Raw genomic sequence first — 15960 nt, 5'->3', positions numbered from 1 at the left:
TAATGTAAAAATCCACGCAATTCCAGTTATCGGTATTATCGCAAATGCAATAAGATTGAGTTTACTACCTGTTTATAATAGATTTCACTAACAGAAAAGCCCAATAAACTGGAAAGTGCAAATTATTTTTATTGTTTTATGGTCGTGACCTCCAGAAATGTGCATTAGAAAAATATCACAAACGTGTTCAAAATTGATTCTTATAACGCGGAACATATGATAACGATGAAAATGTAGTGCATTCTCTGGCTGGACTGCATAGCCCTTCCTTCTCAGCCAATAGTAGCATTTGTAAACGTGTTGGCTATGTGTTTTGTTTTTGCATCATTTTAGTTAAAAGTGATTTTTGTGTTGTGCTTATTTTACATAAATTTATGTAAAACTAATATAATTTCCATTATAAAAATGTCTTTTAGAGAATTAAATAGCGTAGTTATGTAGCAAAAATTTCAACTTCTGAGGTCTTGGAACGAATAACCAAAAAAAAAATGTGTTATTGGGTTCACATTATGATATTTTTGTAATACCTCCATTTATTCCTACGGGATGCTAGCCGGGTGGGTAAAGTGCCTGCCTGGCAACCCAAAGGTCGCGGGTTCGAATCCCGCCTCGGGCTTGGATCACAGTACTGCAAAAACCTTGGGAGGTGCATTATGACCACAGCAGCCGATGCGCCAACAACTAACTAAAAAAAAAACAAAAAAAAAACGGGATGCAAAATACATTTCCATATTTTTTTTTTTTTTTTTTTTTTTGGTTTTCACCAGCCGGCAAAAACTTACATAAGTCAGGGAATGCCTGTACCTATTTTTTCAAAATGTGCACATAATTTGATATAAAAAAATGGAAAAATTGAATAGGAGATTTACATATAAATCATTACATATACATATGAGTGTGATTAAATGAACATTCAGTTAACATACTGATTTGTAACATGTAAGCTACAAGATTGATAGTGTCATCTATGTAGGGAGTATTTTTGCTGATATTATTATATGAATATTATTAAATGTCCTCTGTAATCATGAATGAGCCATTTTAAGATTATAATTCTTATGAAAGTAGAAAGGCGAAAGTATAGGGCTATGTATATTAGGTTACTTGCAGAATTTTCCGCACTGCTCAGTGGCCAACAGTGTTGATAATATTTTTGGGAATTCATGATAACAGGAATTACAATTCACAACTAAAAAAAAAAGAGATGTTTGAATAAAGTTAATAATTGACTAGAAAATAAAAAAAAAAAGTCAGATTGACTGCATGAGTAAAAACATATTCAAATGTTTAGGAAAATCTCTTCCTCTTTTAATAGTGGAAGGTAATAGAAAGTGCTTTTAAAAAGACTGGAAATAAGTATATAGCAGATATATGTAAAAAAAGGGGTTTTCTTGTTTAGGATGAGAAGGATCATTGATTAATCTGACTACTCTTTTGGATCAAATTAAAGAATTTTGAAGATTTTAGATGCACCTCCCAGATGTGTTAACTGTATTCATTAGTAGAGTGAACTGAAGATTTATACAAGAGAAAAGGGGCATCCGACACTGCTGTAAAAATTGTAATTAATTAATACTGCAGTATATGAATACTGTTTTTATTTAATTGAATGCATTGACAATGCTAAAAATTACTCAAAAGTAAAATAACACTGAGAATGAAAAAGCATTGTTTTTTGGATGCAGAGGAAGCAATGTTTGTGATGTGATTAGCCAGAAATGGTTAGAAGTTAATCTAAGTAATGTGTAGAAATCTGGGTATTGTCAGAGGTATGGATGCAGCATACTTTTTATTATTTTTTTTTTGTGGTAAAACAATTCTGACAATGATCAATTCTGGATCTTTACTTTGAAATGGGTTATGGAATGAATTTATCAAGTATGAACATATTTCAAATTTCCTTGTATATGCTATGTATATTTCAAGATATGCTGAGAACAGAGCATTATATGCAGTGAGAAAATGTGATTAATACTGCAGTAGATAAGTACTGTTTTATTTTAACCAAATGCATTGATATCTTTCTGGATCAGTGAAAATTAACCTACCCTACCATTAATATCCAGACAACAACCTATCTACAAATAACCTTTATTTACATCAAAATGAATAATGTGTGTTTTAGCCTTTATGACAGCCTCTAGTCTTGGAACACTCCAATTTTTTATAAAGTCCTCCCATATTTTCTGCCCTTTGGCCTTCAAAGCAAGAACCAGTTCACCTCTCCTTTTTGAGCAGTCTTTCCTTACATCCATTTCATTCCATTCCAGAGATTCTCTGTAGGAAATGGCACTATGACAAGACACTTATATTCAAGCATAACAATGGATTATGAGGACTCTGGGCTGACCAGCATAACAATGGATTATGAGGACTCTTGGCTGACCAGTACACCTTTTTGATGCGTGTGTCTTCAAACCAGTCCATCACAATGTGAGCAGTATGATGTGCAGTGGTGGGCTTTGCAGATGTGCTACCACAACATGGGTAACACAATATTGTCCAGGATGTCTAGATAGACCTCAGCATTTCTGTTTTTGTCCAAACACCCCCAGAGTATGCTGTCTCCATCAAAGTTCATTTTCAGGACTATACATCCAGCAAGTTGCTGTCTCCAGGCATCTGCCACACCCCGACAAAACCATCAGACTGGTAAACTATGTACTGTGACTCATCATTCCAAAGCTCAGCTTTCCATTGGTCCATGGAAAGTTGAGCTTTGGAATGGTCCAAGAATGGCAGGCCTTACACCAGGCTGGATGTCATCTGGCATTAGAGTGATTAGTGGCTTGTGGATGGCTGCCTGACGGTGGTAACCCATATCATGCAGCACTGCATTGGTGTTGACATGTTTCACTGAGGGCCTGCATTCCAAGTGGATGATTCTTTGCAAGGCTCTCCTGTCACATTCCATCAGCTTCAGAGGCTATGTTGGTCATTTTGTGATGGTTTCAGCACTAGTCCACTTCCATTTAAAAATAAATAAATAAATTTTCTTTTTATAATCCGGGACAACCAAACGGTCAGGAGTTGTGGATCACATCACTACCCATTGACCTAGGAATCTTCACATGTAATTGAAATGTCATATACAGACAGGTTGCTTATGCGGCACCTATTATCATTCCATGCTGGAAGTCTGCTAACTCTGCCAATCGTGGCATCTTGCATGCATGATGTTTCCTGTAAGGCCTGTGAGCATACTTATAATTTTGTCTGACATAAGGTGCTTGGGTAGGACACAATCAACTGTCAATGTAGGGATATCCAGATATTAACGGTAGGACAATGTATTAATATTAGAAAGTTAACATAATTGTTTAAATAAATTACTTAAATACAAAACTAAGAAAGACTACTTAGGCTGAAAGATGCTTAGTTATCTGAGATGTAGGTATCTGTATCTCAGGTAACTAAGCACCACACCAGTACAGTTTAGCAGAAATCTAATTGACTCCAGAGTTTGGCTGAACGTTGCTATTTGCTATAATTACTTCCAGTGGCAATCTGAGATTTTCAAGCATTGTTATGCTTGAAAGTAAGTGCCTTGTCTTGTCATAATGTCATTGTTGTGAAGCTAAAGTATAGATAGACCACAATTAAAGTTGACCTACTTGAGGAGGGGATGACTATAGCAGAAAATAACTGTCAGAAGCATGGTATTTGCAGTGTATCATAGAACAGGGAAGAGGATCAGCCAAGAAAACAAATTAGTTCATATCACCACTAGGAAGCAATAAATCATTTCCTCATGAGAAACAGTGTAAATTTTACATGTACTATTCTAATTTTCTTATCAGTTAAGTTGTTGCCAAAATAGTATAAAATCGATCAGAATACTTTTCTGCTTAAGAAAGATAACAGTACTAGTTAAATTGAGATGAGAATAAGGGTAAAGCTTAAGCTGATCTCTAGCGAGAGATATCCTTAAATGGAACCATTAACTATTTAAATATTAAGGAAGACAATGAAAAATATTAAAAAAGCAGGTTATTTGTTTATAGTAAAGGGATTATTGGTCTAAAAAATTGGTGAAAATATCATTGTTATCGAGTTTGGGCATCCAGTTCTAATAATGTTTTCAGCAGCTAACAATAAATCTTGCATGAGATACACAAGTAACACTGAGTTCATAAATTGCAACATGACAGTTATGTATTACATTGTGCTTTGCAATTCATCATACAGTTTGAGATTGACAATAAATAGTCTAGTGTACATTTTCTGGCCTGGAGTGGGATAGAAAAACCTGTCGCTCACAGCTGCATATGACCCAATCAGTAATTTTCAGTGAGCCCATGTGTCTGGGCATACAGAATTTACTGCATTACAATTTTTTTTTTTTTTTTTTTTTTTTATCCCCTTGATCACAGTGTGCCTTCAGCACACTGTGATCACTGCCACCTAGTGGTTCCTTTATCTGCAGATTCTTAATGCATGAAGAATCACTACTGATAATCAGATCAAGAGTATTACTCCCTCTAGTTGTCTCCCGAACATTCTGATGTAGAAAACAATCATCCAGTAAATCCACAAAAGCCTTGCTAGTGTGTGAGAGACCAACCCACAAATTCCAGTCAATATCTGTCATAAAATGTCATAAAATCAAAATGTCATAAAATCTAATATTAACAGGTTTCACTGATTTGGTTTTAACTTCAATATGATGAATCAGTGAATGTAAGTGACACTTCACAACTCACTAAATGATTTGAATGATATTTGATAATTGTCTTATTAAAGCAGAATTGCTAAAGATTTTATCTATAAAAGGAAAACAAGAGGGAAAAATTTGTCAAATGTGCTTAAACTTATGCAATGCAAACAAATTTGCCTCCTCCAAAGTTTTGTTCATTACCCCATACTGGAAGGATAATTTTGTTCAGATTGCACTTTTTTTCCAATATATCAGTCATCAGAAGCTCTGGGCACATGATGAATGTTGTCCATTCAAGTACTATAATAACAACACGGGTTTAAAGCAGTTCAGAGGGGAGATGTCAGATGGCTGAGTAGTGATAAAATGACTGAAAGGTTTCTGAAAGTCGTTAATTTAGAGAAGAGCTTAATAAATTATATGGCAAATAAGTTCTGTGCAGAAAACATTGCAACCCTAACCCAAGACCAACTGAGTCACTGTGAAAAAAAAAAAAATAATAAATAAAGGCTAAAAATTCTTATCCCATCTTGATAGGATTCAAACCTATGATTTTTCACATAGCATGGGAAATTTCATAGATTTGGAGGAAAGTGATCTTTAACTACTGCTTTACCCACAAGAACAAATCAGGAGCTTCAAAAACATCAAGTGCTATAAATTCTTCTAAATCAAATTTTAATTTTATGAAAGGAGCAGATTAAAAAAAAAACTATATGGACATTTCCCACAAATTCAAATTGAACTTTATCCAAATTTGCAACTTTCCTTGCTTCAAGATGTAAAAGAGGAGATTTTAAATCTTCAGAAAAACTTCAATTCTTAATTTTTGTTAAAGTCAGAAAGAAGAAATAGAAGAGGTGGCTGAAATAAGCAATTAATTTTTTTTAAGGCTGCCTGCTGCAAATATTTATGCACATCTGAAAAAAAGCCACTATGAGAATGAAATCTATTTTAGATAATCATATCTATGTGAAACATTTTCTTTAATGAAAATAATTTAAAATAATATGTGGCAAGGCCGACTTTGTTTTTGGGAAAGTGTTTTTGTATGTTCCCAATTTCAATAAACTTATGAATGAGACAAAGGAATCCCTACAGAACATCAAGGATTTAAATTTAATTTTTTCTAAATATTTTTTTTTAATAAAATGAACTTGTTTGATTTTAATATATTGATATGAAGTAGTGAACCAGGTTATTTATAATTCTTTTGTATTTAACAAATTGTGAAATATCAAAAATGCAATTTATTGATGAGTCAAATTCATATGTGCACCGTAATTTTAGTGGTGTGAATGTGCTTCCTTGCTCATAAACTTTGCTTAGCACTGGTCTAGGGAGAAATGTTTGCATTGGATAGGGCATTTACATTTGGTGTGACTTTGCACTAATTTCAATTTTAACCCACTTCCCTTCAAGAATTTAGGTCAAATGGATTCAAAACAGTACTGTTCACTCTTCGTGATCTTTCATTCAAATTCTGAAATAAGGCCTTATATGCAAATAAATTGGTTGTCAACTTTAAGTGATCATGAAAACTTATTTTTAATTAGCATTATTAGCATTAGTAGAGGCATTTGATGCAAGAAAGCAAGCTTATGCAGCATCAGCCAAAAAATAAAAAAATAAAAAATAAATAAAAAAATTAAAAAAAATAAAAATAACCACTTCCACTTCACCCCTCTGTTCGTTCGAAATACCTGTCCAGCTGAGCCTTAAACTTATTTACGCTATCAACTTCCACGACAAGGGATGGAAGTCTATTCCACCAACCAACCACCCCCCGCTGGCTAAAGACAAATTTCCTCACGTCTATAATACATCTGTCTTTTCTCAATTTCAATTTATGCCCTCTCAGGTGATTATTCTGAGCAAGAGGAAGAATCCCATCATCATTGAGCATGCTCAAACCATTCAAGGCTTTATACACCTCTATCAGATCACCTCGCCGGTGCCTAGTCTCCAGACACTGTAATTTGCAAAACTTAAGCCTTTCTTCGTAAGAGCACCCCTTTGTTCCATTCACTAATCTTATTGCCCTTCTCTGTACTCGTTCCAGCAGCTCTACATCCTTCTTGAAATGAGGCCTCCAGACCTGTATACAGTACTCTAGGTATGGTCTGACCATTGCCTTATAAGGGAATAATCACCTCCTTATCCCTGCTAGAAAAATTCCTATATATCATCGACAATACACCATGAGCTACTCTTGCAGCCTGTTTGCACTGCTCAAAGAACTTCATATCTGCCTGCACAATTACCCCCAGGTCCTTTTCATTCTCTACCACTGTCAGTGTAGTACCACAGAATTGATACGTTGCTCTGGGGTTACTGTTTCCCATATGTAGTACTTTACATTTGTCAATGTTAAACTTCATTTGCCACCTCTCAGCCCATCTGCTCAACCTTTCCAGATTCTGTTGCAGCAGCATAGCATTAGTAGTGTCCTTAACAACCCTGCCAACCTTTGTATCATCTGCAAACTTGGACATTAAGCTTGATATACCATCATCAATATCATTTATAAATACAGAAAACAATAATGGACCCAAAATTGAACCCTGAGGGACTCCACTAATAACATTAGTCCACGATGAGCAGTGTTCATTGATTACCACTGTCTTTTCCCCCTCAACCACTCCCTTATCCATAGCAGCAATTTGCCTCCAATGCCACACTGCTCCAATTTGTGCAGCAGTCTTCCATGTGCAACAGTATCAAAAGCCTTTCTAAGATCCAAGTATATAATATCAAAGTTATTCCCTGCATCATGGTATCCAATCAAATTGGTCAGCCAAGACTTTCCCTTAACAAAACCATGCTGTGTCCAAGCTATGACTGAAGTCTTGTCTAGATGATCCTGCAGTGCTTCTTTAACCAGTGCCTCCATTAATTTTCCTGGAACAGAAGTTAAACTAAATGGTCTATAATTACTTGTGTCGCCCTTTGATCCTCCTTTGTGAATTGTGGTCACATTTGCACATTGCCAGTCCATGGGTACTTTCCCCTGAGTCCGAAGAAGCTCTCATAATTATGGCTAAGGGTTTTCTTACTTCCTTTTCTGTCTTCTTTAATATAATTGGATAGATCCCATTTACCCCGGGTGCCTTTTTTATGTTTATCCTCAACAATTCCTCCTCCACTTTCCTCTCAGTTATTACAAAATCATCTAGCTCACTGCCAGAGATTACTTCACCTCTGGCTTTCCCCTTCCTGAATAACTCCTCATGTGTGAATGTAGATGCAAAATACTCGTTTAGTTTGTTAGCCACATGAGCAGGATCATCAACAGCTGAACCATCGATATCCAGTGGACCAATCTGATTCATCCCTTTCTTCTAGAGTTTACATAGGTAAAGAACTCTTTTCTGTTTTTTATTTGCATCCTTTGCCAAGGATTTCCCATAATCTGCCTTTGCCTGCCTAATCTTTGTGACTTAGTTACAGACCAGCTTATATCTATTATAGGCTTCTGTGTCACCCATTAATTTATATGTATCTCATGCATTTTTCTTCTCTGCCATATGTCTCATTAGTTCATCTGACATCCATTTAGGCATAAACCTTGAACAATATTTCTTAGTTGGTATGGAAGCCTTGGAAGTCTAGTAGCTTCCAAGATAAATTCTTTGAATGCTTCCCATTTTCAATTTGCTGTTGGTAACATCAGTCTGTCCCACTGTATAGAATTTGAATACTGTCTCAGACCATCGTAGTCGCCTTTACGAAAGCAAAAACCTTCCCTTTACCCCTTATGGTAGTTACCGCTTTGAGTAAATCCCACTTCAGCACACTGTGATCACTGCCACCTAGTGGTTCCTTTATCTGCAGATTCTTAATGCATGAAGAATCACTACTGATAATCAGATCAAGAGTATTACTCCCTCTAGTTGTCTCCCGAACATTCTGATGTAGAAAACAATCATCCAGTAAATCCACAAAAGCCTTGCTAGTGTGTGAGAGACCAACCCACAAATTCCAGTCAATATCTGGGAAATTAAAATCCCCCATTATAAGACACTCTGATTTACTAGTCCACTCTATTTCCCTTACAGTTTCTTATTATACTCATCAGAGCCATTAGGCCTATAGCACACTCCTACTCTCAATTTTGATCTCCCAATGATTATGTCACACCAAACTGACTCGACACTGCACTGTCCAGCAATGTCGGCTGGCTTCACTTCCTTGCATTTTGTGTTTCTTAACTAATAGCATAACTCCTCCTCACTTCCTGTCTGTACACATTGTACTCCCCAAATTCCAGTTCTGCATTCCTTATATCTGTGTGACACGATGTCTCTGATATCCCAACAATATCTGCCTTTGATGTTTTGAGCAATACCTGAAATTCATCAAATTTATTTACCAAACTCCTAGCATTAGTGTACACGCAAGTATACATGCACCTGTTCCTATTCTTAGCTACCCTAATACAACCCATGTGTTTACTTGTACCGCAATGGCTCCCAGCAGTCTCTGAAATACCCTGCCTCTTGTTTTCCAGGCTGCTGCTCATTCCAATAGAAGCAGTGCAAGAATCACTTTCACCTCTGCCAGTGACTACTGTTAATCTATTAGTCTTTGTACCCCCCCCCCCAAGCTAGCAGTTTTCCGACTCACCTAACACTGCCTCGATAGCATCAGCAAATATTCTTGCACCCTTTCTATTTAAGTGTATCCCATCCCTGTAGAAGCAGTCTCTCCTGTTAACAAGCACAGACCAGCCTGACAAAAATTCTACCCCTTGAGCCTTGCACAATCTTTCCAGGGCCGAATTGATCAACATGGCTCTCATCATATGCTCCCTCCTATCGTGTCTGGGCAGAATTGCAGACACTTTCAAATTCAACCCTTCACAGCTTTTTTTACTTGTGAATTACTTAACAACCTGTACTTGTTAAGTAATTCTGCCAGTCTCCTACTCTTAATATCATTAGTGCCAATGTGTACAACAATATAACCTTTTGTGCCCTTAAAAGATATCTGCTCTACAACGTCATCAACCTTTGCCCCTGGCAGACATACCCTGGTCCTGTTCCACCTATCCTTTTTACATACCATGTTCCCCATTTCCCTGACAATAGTCACCAACAACTGCTAGTTCCTGTGGGATCAGTGCATTCTGCCTTGGGGGTTGCCACTGTGTTGCGTGATGATCAAGTGCAAGCTCTTTCATTGATGTGCCCCTCAATTTAGATCCTTCGAGGGCATCCACCCTGTCCTTCAAGCTCTCATATAGGCGTATAACAGCGCTGAGTTGTTGCCCGATTTCCTTATACTCCTTACATCGCGCACACACAGACATCCCCCAAAGCAATATCATGTCCCGTACCCGATTGCTCCACAAACATCAAGCAAGTAGTGCATTTTAAAAGGCTGCGATTCAGTGGACAACTGCCCCCCTCAGTTCTCCCCCGAGCTGCAGCACTCTCATTAGCTTGAGCCTTTTGCTTCGCTGTTCTGGTCTGAGTCATTATTTCGATTTAATTTCAATAAAATTTCAATTTCAGTACAAAATTATAACCTTAAACTTGTATCCCAACACATTTATCACTATATATATCTATATATATTTTTCAGTATCAAGTATTATCTAAGAGTTCCGTTTATATAACTTCCGTATCAAGTTATGTATTAATTAATTACGTTACGTTTGTAAGATCTAAGTCGTTATATGTATTTAGTTAAACAGTACAATTTAATTGACAATGAAGTTCAACAAGATTATCAGATTTTACTGATTGATTGACAATATTATATAATATACTATACTATACTATACTAAGCTAACGCAATCTCATTTGGGATATAACGTATCGTTTAACAATGGCGACAAGTTACGAACTGTAAGTCTACAGACACTTAGTATTAATTAACTTCTGAAATCTCGCTGTCTAAATTCAGAATAAACCAAGGATCTTGACTAGGTCTATAAGCTACTTATAGAAAATAATTTAATATAACAGTTGGTCAATAAAGCACCTAAATATGGCTAAAAAACTTCCCGTTCGCCGGCTCGGCAAACACGTGGATTGGATACCCTTACCGATGTTAATTTCCAAATTGGAAATGCATACATAATTATACCAAAATGCTTTGTGATATTTTCTTACCACTTCTTCAGTGACAGCTCTCTGTGCATTATAACTCACAAAAGGTCACTTTAGTCATAACATCAGCAGAATCAACAAGTTCTTGTGACTGAAGTGACCTTTTGTGACAGTGATATTGCAAAGATATCTGTCACTGAAGAAATGGTAAGAAAATACCACAAAACATTTGACTCCATTATGTACAGTAAACCCCCACTATTTGCGGGAGTTACGTTCCTGAGAAATGCCGTGAATACCGAAAATGCGAATACTGAGTTATGGCTCCCATAGTAATAAAGGGGTTCCGTTCCAAAGTATGAAATATATAAGAAAAACTAGTCTAAAATTTTGTCTATGTATGTATTATATGTACCTTCATAATATGACTATGTACATAGTGAAATGCAAGTATATGGCATCGAAATGAAAATAAGAAACAATTTAATATTAAATGTAATATTTATTAGAAATTTCAAACAAATCTTTCAAACCAGCACCTTTGATAGCTAAAAAACTTTATCCCGCCAGTGCTATCACCAGTTTCGCTAAAGTGTTGATAAGGCGCCTCCGTAGCCAGGTGGGAAGGAGCAGCAGTGCGTAGCATACGCTTCTTGATTAGACCGGGGTTCGAGCCCGTCACCACCAAATACGGAGGATGCGGAAAGGTCATTCAGGGAATGACCACCACATATCCCGGAGCAATATGGCCTTAGTTGCTAATGCTCCTAAAAACCAAATAACAACAACAACCAAGTGTTGATAAAGGAGTTTTGCCTTTTCACGAATGATGAGGGAACTTAACGGAATTTTATTTTGAGTTCGGTCTTCTATCCACAGATTTGAAGCTTTTTCCATTTTTTCTAATTTAACATCACGAGTTACAGAGCAAATTTTTGAAGCAATTAGCGTGTTTTCACGGACACTACGTCAGATTTTTTCTTCCGATTTCTTGATTGATCGTATCATTGACTCATTGATTTTATAATGTTTTGCCACTGAGGAGACACTTTCACCATTAGAAATTTTATCTAATAACTCAATTTTATTCGCTAATGTCATCACCTTTGATCTTTTCACATTTCCCTTGTTATTCATAGCCATATTTTTGTACGGGTTAGAAAGAACTTGTCCACAATAAAGTCACTTTCTTCCATTAACACACTTGAAAAAGTCTGTTTTACACCGCAAAGCAGTAGATTTATCACTTTTGTAGCATATCAATTTATAAATTGATAAATTTATTCAATTTATAAGCATATAAATTAAAAGCAAACGACGAAACCTTCCATGAGAAGAGCATAACACATATTGAACAAAGATTAGCAAGAAACATCCACACTCGCGATTTTGTGACCCCACTCCCCACGCCCACCGAGTGCTGTTTTGACCGGTGAAGATAATTTTAGCCGTGCCCATGTTTTTTTATGGTGGAAAATGTTCACCGCGCTTTAAAATTCACATTTTTTTTAGGTTTCATTTTATATTAAATCAGCAACCGCAAATACAGATACCGCGAATAGCGGGGGTTTACTGTATTTCTGATTTGGAAATGAACATAATTATACCAATGTAGGTTTGAGCGCATTAATTATCTTCAAACTACAGTGTTCCTTTTCTGTTATGGTTTAGCCTAGATAAATGGATTCAGCACATTGTGAGGCTTAACCAAAAGATTGTTCCAATTAACCTCAAGGATAATCCATTTCCAATCAGTAATCCAAACTTAGTATATCTCTCCAGAAACTTGGTGAAAATTGCAATTAATTCCCTATCCCTGAAAGGCACTGCTGGCCTAGATAACATTCCTTTCTTTGTTATAAAAATATCTAATCCTTGTATACTTGATCTTCTAGTTTGCTTTTTCACTGCTGCTCTGTCATCTGACTTCTTTGTTCCTGAATAGGTTATGTATAAATTTTTTCCGCTTCCAAAATGTAAAAATCCACAAAATCTAAAAGGCATTTATCCTTTATCTAATATACTCATCCATTCTTAAACTGCTTGAATGATGTATTCTTCCAATATTATGAAACAGATCTTTTTTTATGCATTGTGATTACACCCATTATGGTATTCTTGGTCAGTCCACAATCAAATCTACTTACTATAAACTTTTTGATTCTTAATGTACTAAATTGAAGAAAACTGAAGACTATTATAACATGAAGATCTTTTAAAATTTCATAAAATTCTTCTGTGTATTAGGACTGTTTTTAACATTCTAGGTAGAATGTTAAAAGAACCTTTAGTATTTCAGTTGGCATTCTTAAAGGATACATTATCAGTGGCACATTATTTGCTACTTTTTTTTTTATTATTACAACCTTTTCTTTAGTCTCACATGATTGTCCTCTCTCTCTCTCTATAGATATATATATATATATATATATATATATATAGCACACTTAAATTTTTCTCTATAGCACACTTAAAAAGTTCCCCTCCTGTCTTAAATCTTTTAATCTCACTATTAATCCCTCTAAATCTCATCATCTCCAGATTACCTATAAACCTCTTCTGGTTAAGGTAAAGAAAACCAACATTAGAACCATGGGAAACTTACTGGACAAACTGGTTTTGCAGTTTCTCCCTCCATTCTCAGTAAACAGACAGTGTATGTTATCAGCAGTGGAACTAGAAGTTGATAACAATGTATTGATTAGTTTTTTCTCATTATTAAAAACAGATTATTGGAGTTCCTGAGTGTAATGCCTTTGCAGCTGAAATTTACTTACAGGTACACCCTCCAGATTGCCTCAGTGTTAGTGTTTATCTCCCACCTCCCACTGATTTAAAATAGGAAAATGACTTCTACTGCAACTACAGATAACACACCACCTATAGAAGTTGGTTTCCTATTTTAAAACAGCAGAAAGGGATGGGGGGATAAACATCCTAAGACTGAAGCAGTCTGGAGGGTTTACCTGTAAGTAAATTTCAGCCATAAAGGCATTACACTCATGAACTCCAATAATCTGCTTTTAATAATGAGAAAAAACTAACCAATACATCTTTATCGACTACTACTACTTCCACTACTGATGACACACACATACACACCATCTGTTTACCGAGAATGCAGGGAGAAACTGTGTTAGTGGGAAACCAGTTTGTCTGGTAAGTTTCCCGAAGTTTGCTGTGGTTCTCATGTCATGTTGGCTTTCTTTACCTTTGTCCCTCTTTCTTTTTCAATTTCAATCTCTTTTGATTCTAAAATGATTCCCCAGCTCCTTATTATAAAAAATTAGGAATATTTTATTACTCTAAATTTACTTTTGCTTACCATTAACTATTTGACTAGTAAATTCACCAAAGCAATTTTGCCACTAAAATGAGCTGCAACTTGTTCATTCCTCTAATGTAATCATTAAATTAACAAAAATGCGTTTTGTTAACCCAGCATATTTTTGCATTTTATGTACCTCTATCTGGTCTGGTGTTGCTCTGTCTAACTTCAAAAAAATTTCTTTTCATGAGTAGTGGTTTCTGCTCTGGACATTCTTTAAATTTAATGTTGAACTAATGAAATCTAGAATATTCATGATTGAATGCATTAATTTTAAGAAATTTTGTTTCCATTATAATGAAAATTTAAGTCCTTACCAAATTCTAATTTGAACATAGATTATCTAGAGTTGTGGAACCTCATAGGATGGAAAATTCCCTGCAGATCAATTAGAATTAAACCCTCATAATTCCCATTAGTAACAGACGTTGAACAGCAAAACACCATTTTCCTTTCAAAATTATCAAAGATGCCTTCTTAGGATTGATTTTAATTAGCATTGATTTTAACCAATTCAGTTATTAATAAGAAACTCCCGGCTGATTATGAGAAGAATTTTTTTTTTTTTTTTTTTTTTTTTCAAAGCCATAAATAGCTGTCAGGCTAGCAAATCCCCCCCCCTCTCTACATATGACATTATTATTGTATGTTCTAGTTAGTTTCAGTATATATATATATTAGTTTTTTTAGTGGATAAGTAGTTTGTAAATTTTAATTTTATGCTTGTTGTTTTTGCCCTCTGATCACTGCTTACTGTTGTAACAGGGCTAAGCACAATTTTTTAGAGTTCCTGCTTGTAGCTTTTCTAATATTTATGGTGTAGTAAGATTTATCTCACCCAAACTTTGTTTTTGTAACTTTCACCTTAGTCTATTGGCTCTGTATTGATCTGTTCACATCCATTTATTGTCAGTCGATCAATATTGATTCATTCAGTCAATATCCGTTTATTGCATTAAGTGGACATTAATTGATTAATTAAAATTTTGATTTTCTCAAACATCAAACAAAGGTGTTAAAATTTATTAAGGAAAGAAGTTGATCATTTCTGAGGTTACTGCTAATTAAATTATTTAAAAATGAAGGATCAAGTTTTAGCCTTTAATTCTGAACTATTAATTCTAAATCAATTGCATCATTTTTGACAAGACTTGCTATCATGTACCCTTGCATTGATATAATATAAATATTTTAAAGCTTGTTTTTGAATTCTTCCCACCCGCAGAATCTGTTAGTTACTTTTAGAGGGACCATACTTGAACTGCAACATTCCAGAGTTGGATGAACATAAATTTTGAGTTAAAAAAAAAAAAAGTCTGAACTCATACAAAATTCTTTAAAAAGCCCAATTACTCTACTTTAAAAAACCCAGTTTTTATTATAGTTATATGCAGATAAAAAAAAACTGTTTCTAAACTGTATAATATCCAAATTAATAGATCAGGTGACTCTACAAACAGTACTATTATGAGTGGTCATTTGTGTGAACTTCCATCCTAAGTTGCCACCTGGATTCTCACCCATATGCGACTTAGTTCTCATTCACATTTCATCATCTACCAGTCTAGTAGGTTCACACAAAGACCAGCTGGTCAACTCCAAAAACAAAAGTTATTTATTGACCATTTGATCTTGCGGAGTGGACGTACCTATCACGCCCCCACCAGAAGTTACCATCCCCACCGCAAGGAGGTAGGTCTCTACTTCTAACTAGACATCGCTTTGCTTCTATTGTATGCAATTTTACAAAATTGCAAGAAATATCCAAAGGTATCCTTATCTCTAAACAATTCCTTTAAATTATTTTCTGTGAGAGCGAGCATCCTTCGCTCCAGCTGCTCTCTAATATCCTCATAGTATGGACATTCAAGCACCAAGTGGAGGCCGGTGGTCCAGCTCTCCGCAAGCACATTGCTCCC

At 35.5% G+C, this 15960-nt stretch overlaps 1 protein-coding gene across 2 annotated transcripts in view; it reads left to right on the top strand.

Annotated features, from left to right (window-relative positions):
* Positions 1 to 15960, top strand: part of LOC150075207 (AP-3 complex subunit sigma-2-like) — a 68068-nt gene that overhangs the window by 37028 nt on the left and 15080 nt on the right. The window lies entirely within an intron of this gene.

Source organism: Mastigoproctus giganteus, chromosome 14 (assembly GCF_048544385.1).
Source record: "Mastigoproctus giganteus isolate SK-2022 chromosome 14, ASM4854438v1, whole genome shotgun sequence".
NCBI lineage: Eukaryota > Metazoa > Arthropoda > Arachnida > Uropygi > Thelyphonidae > Mastigoproctus > Mastigoproctus giganteus.
Note: the sequence above shows the minus strand (reverse complement) of the source record. Positions and strands in the feature narration are given on the sequence as shown.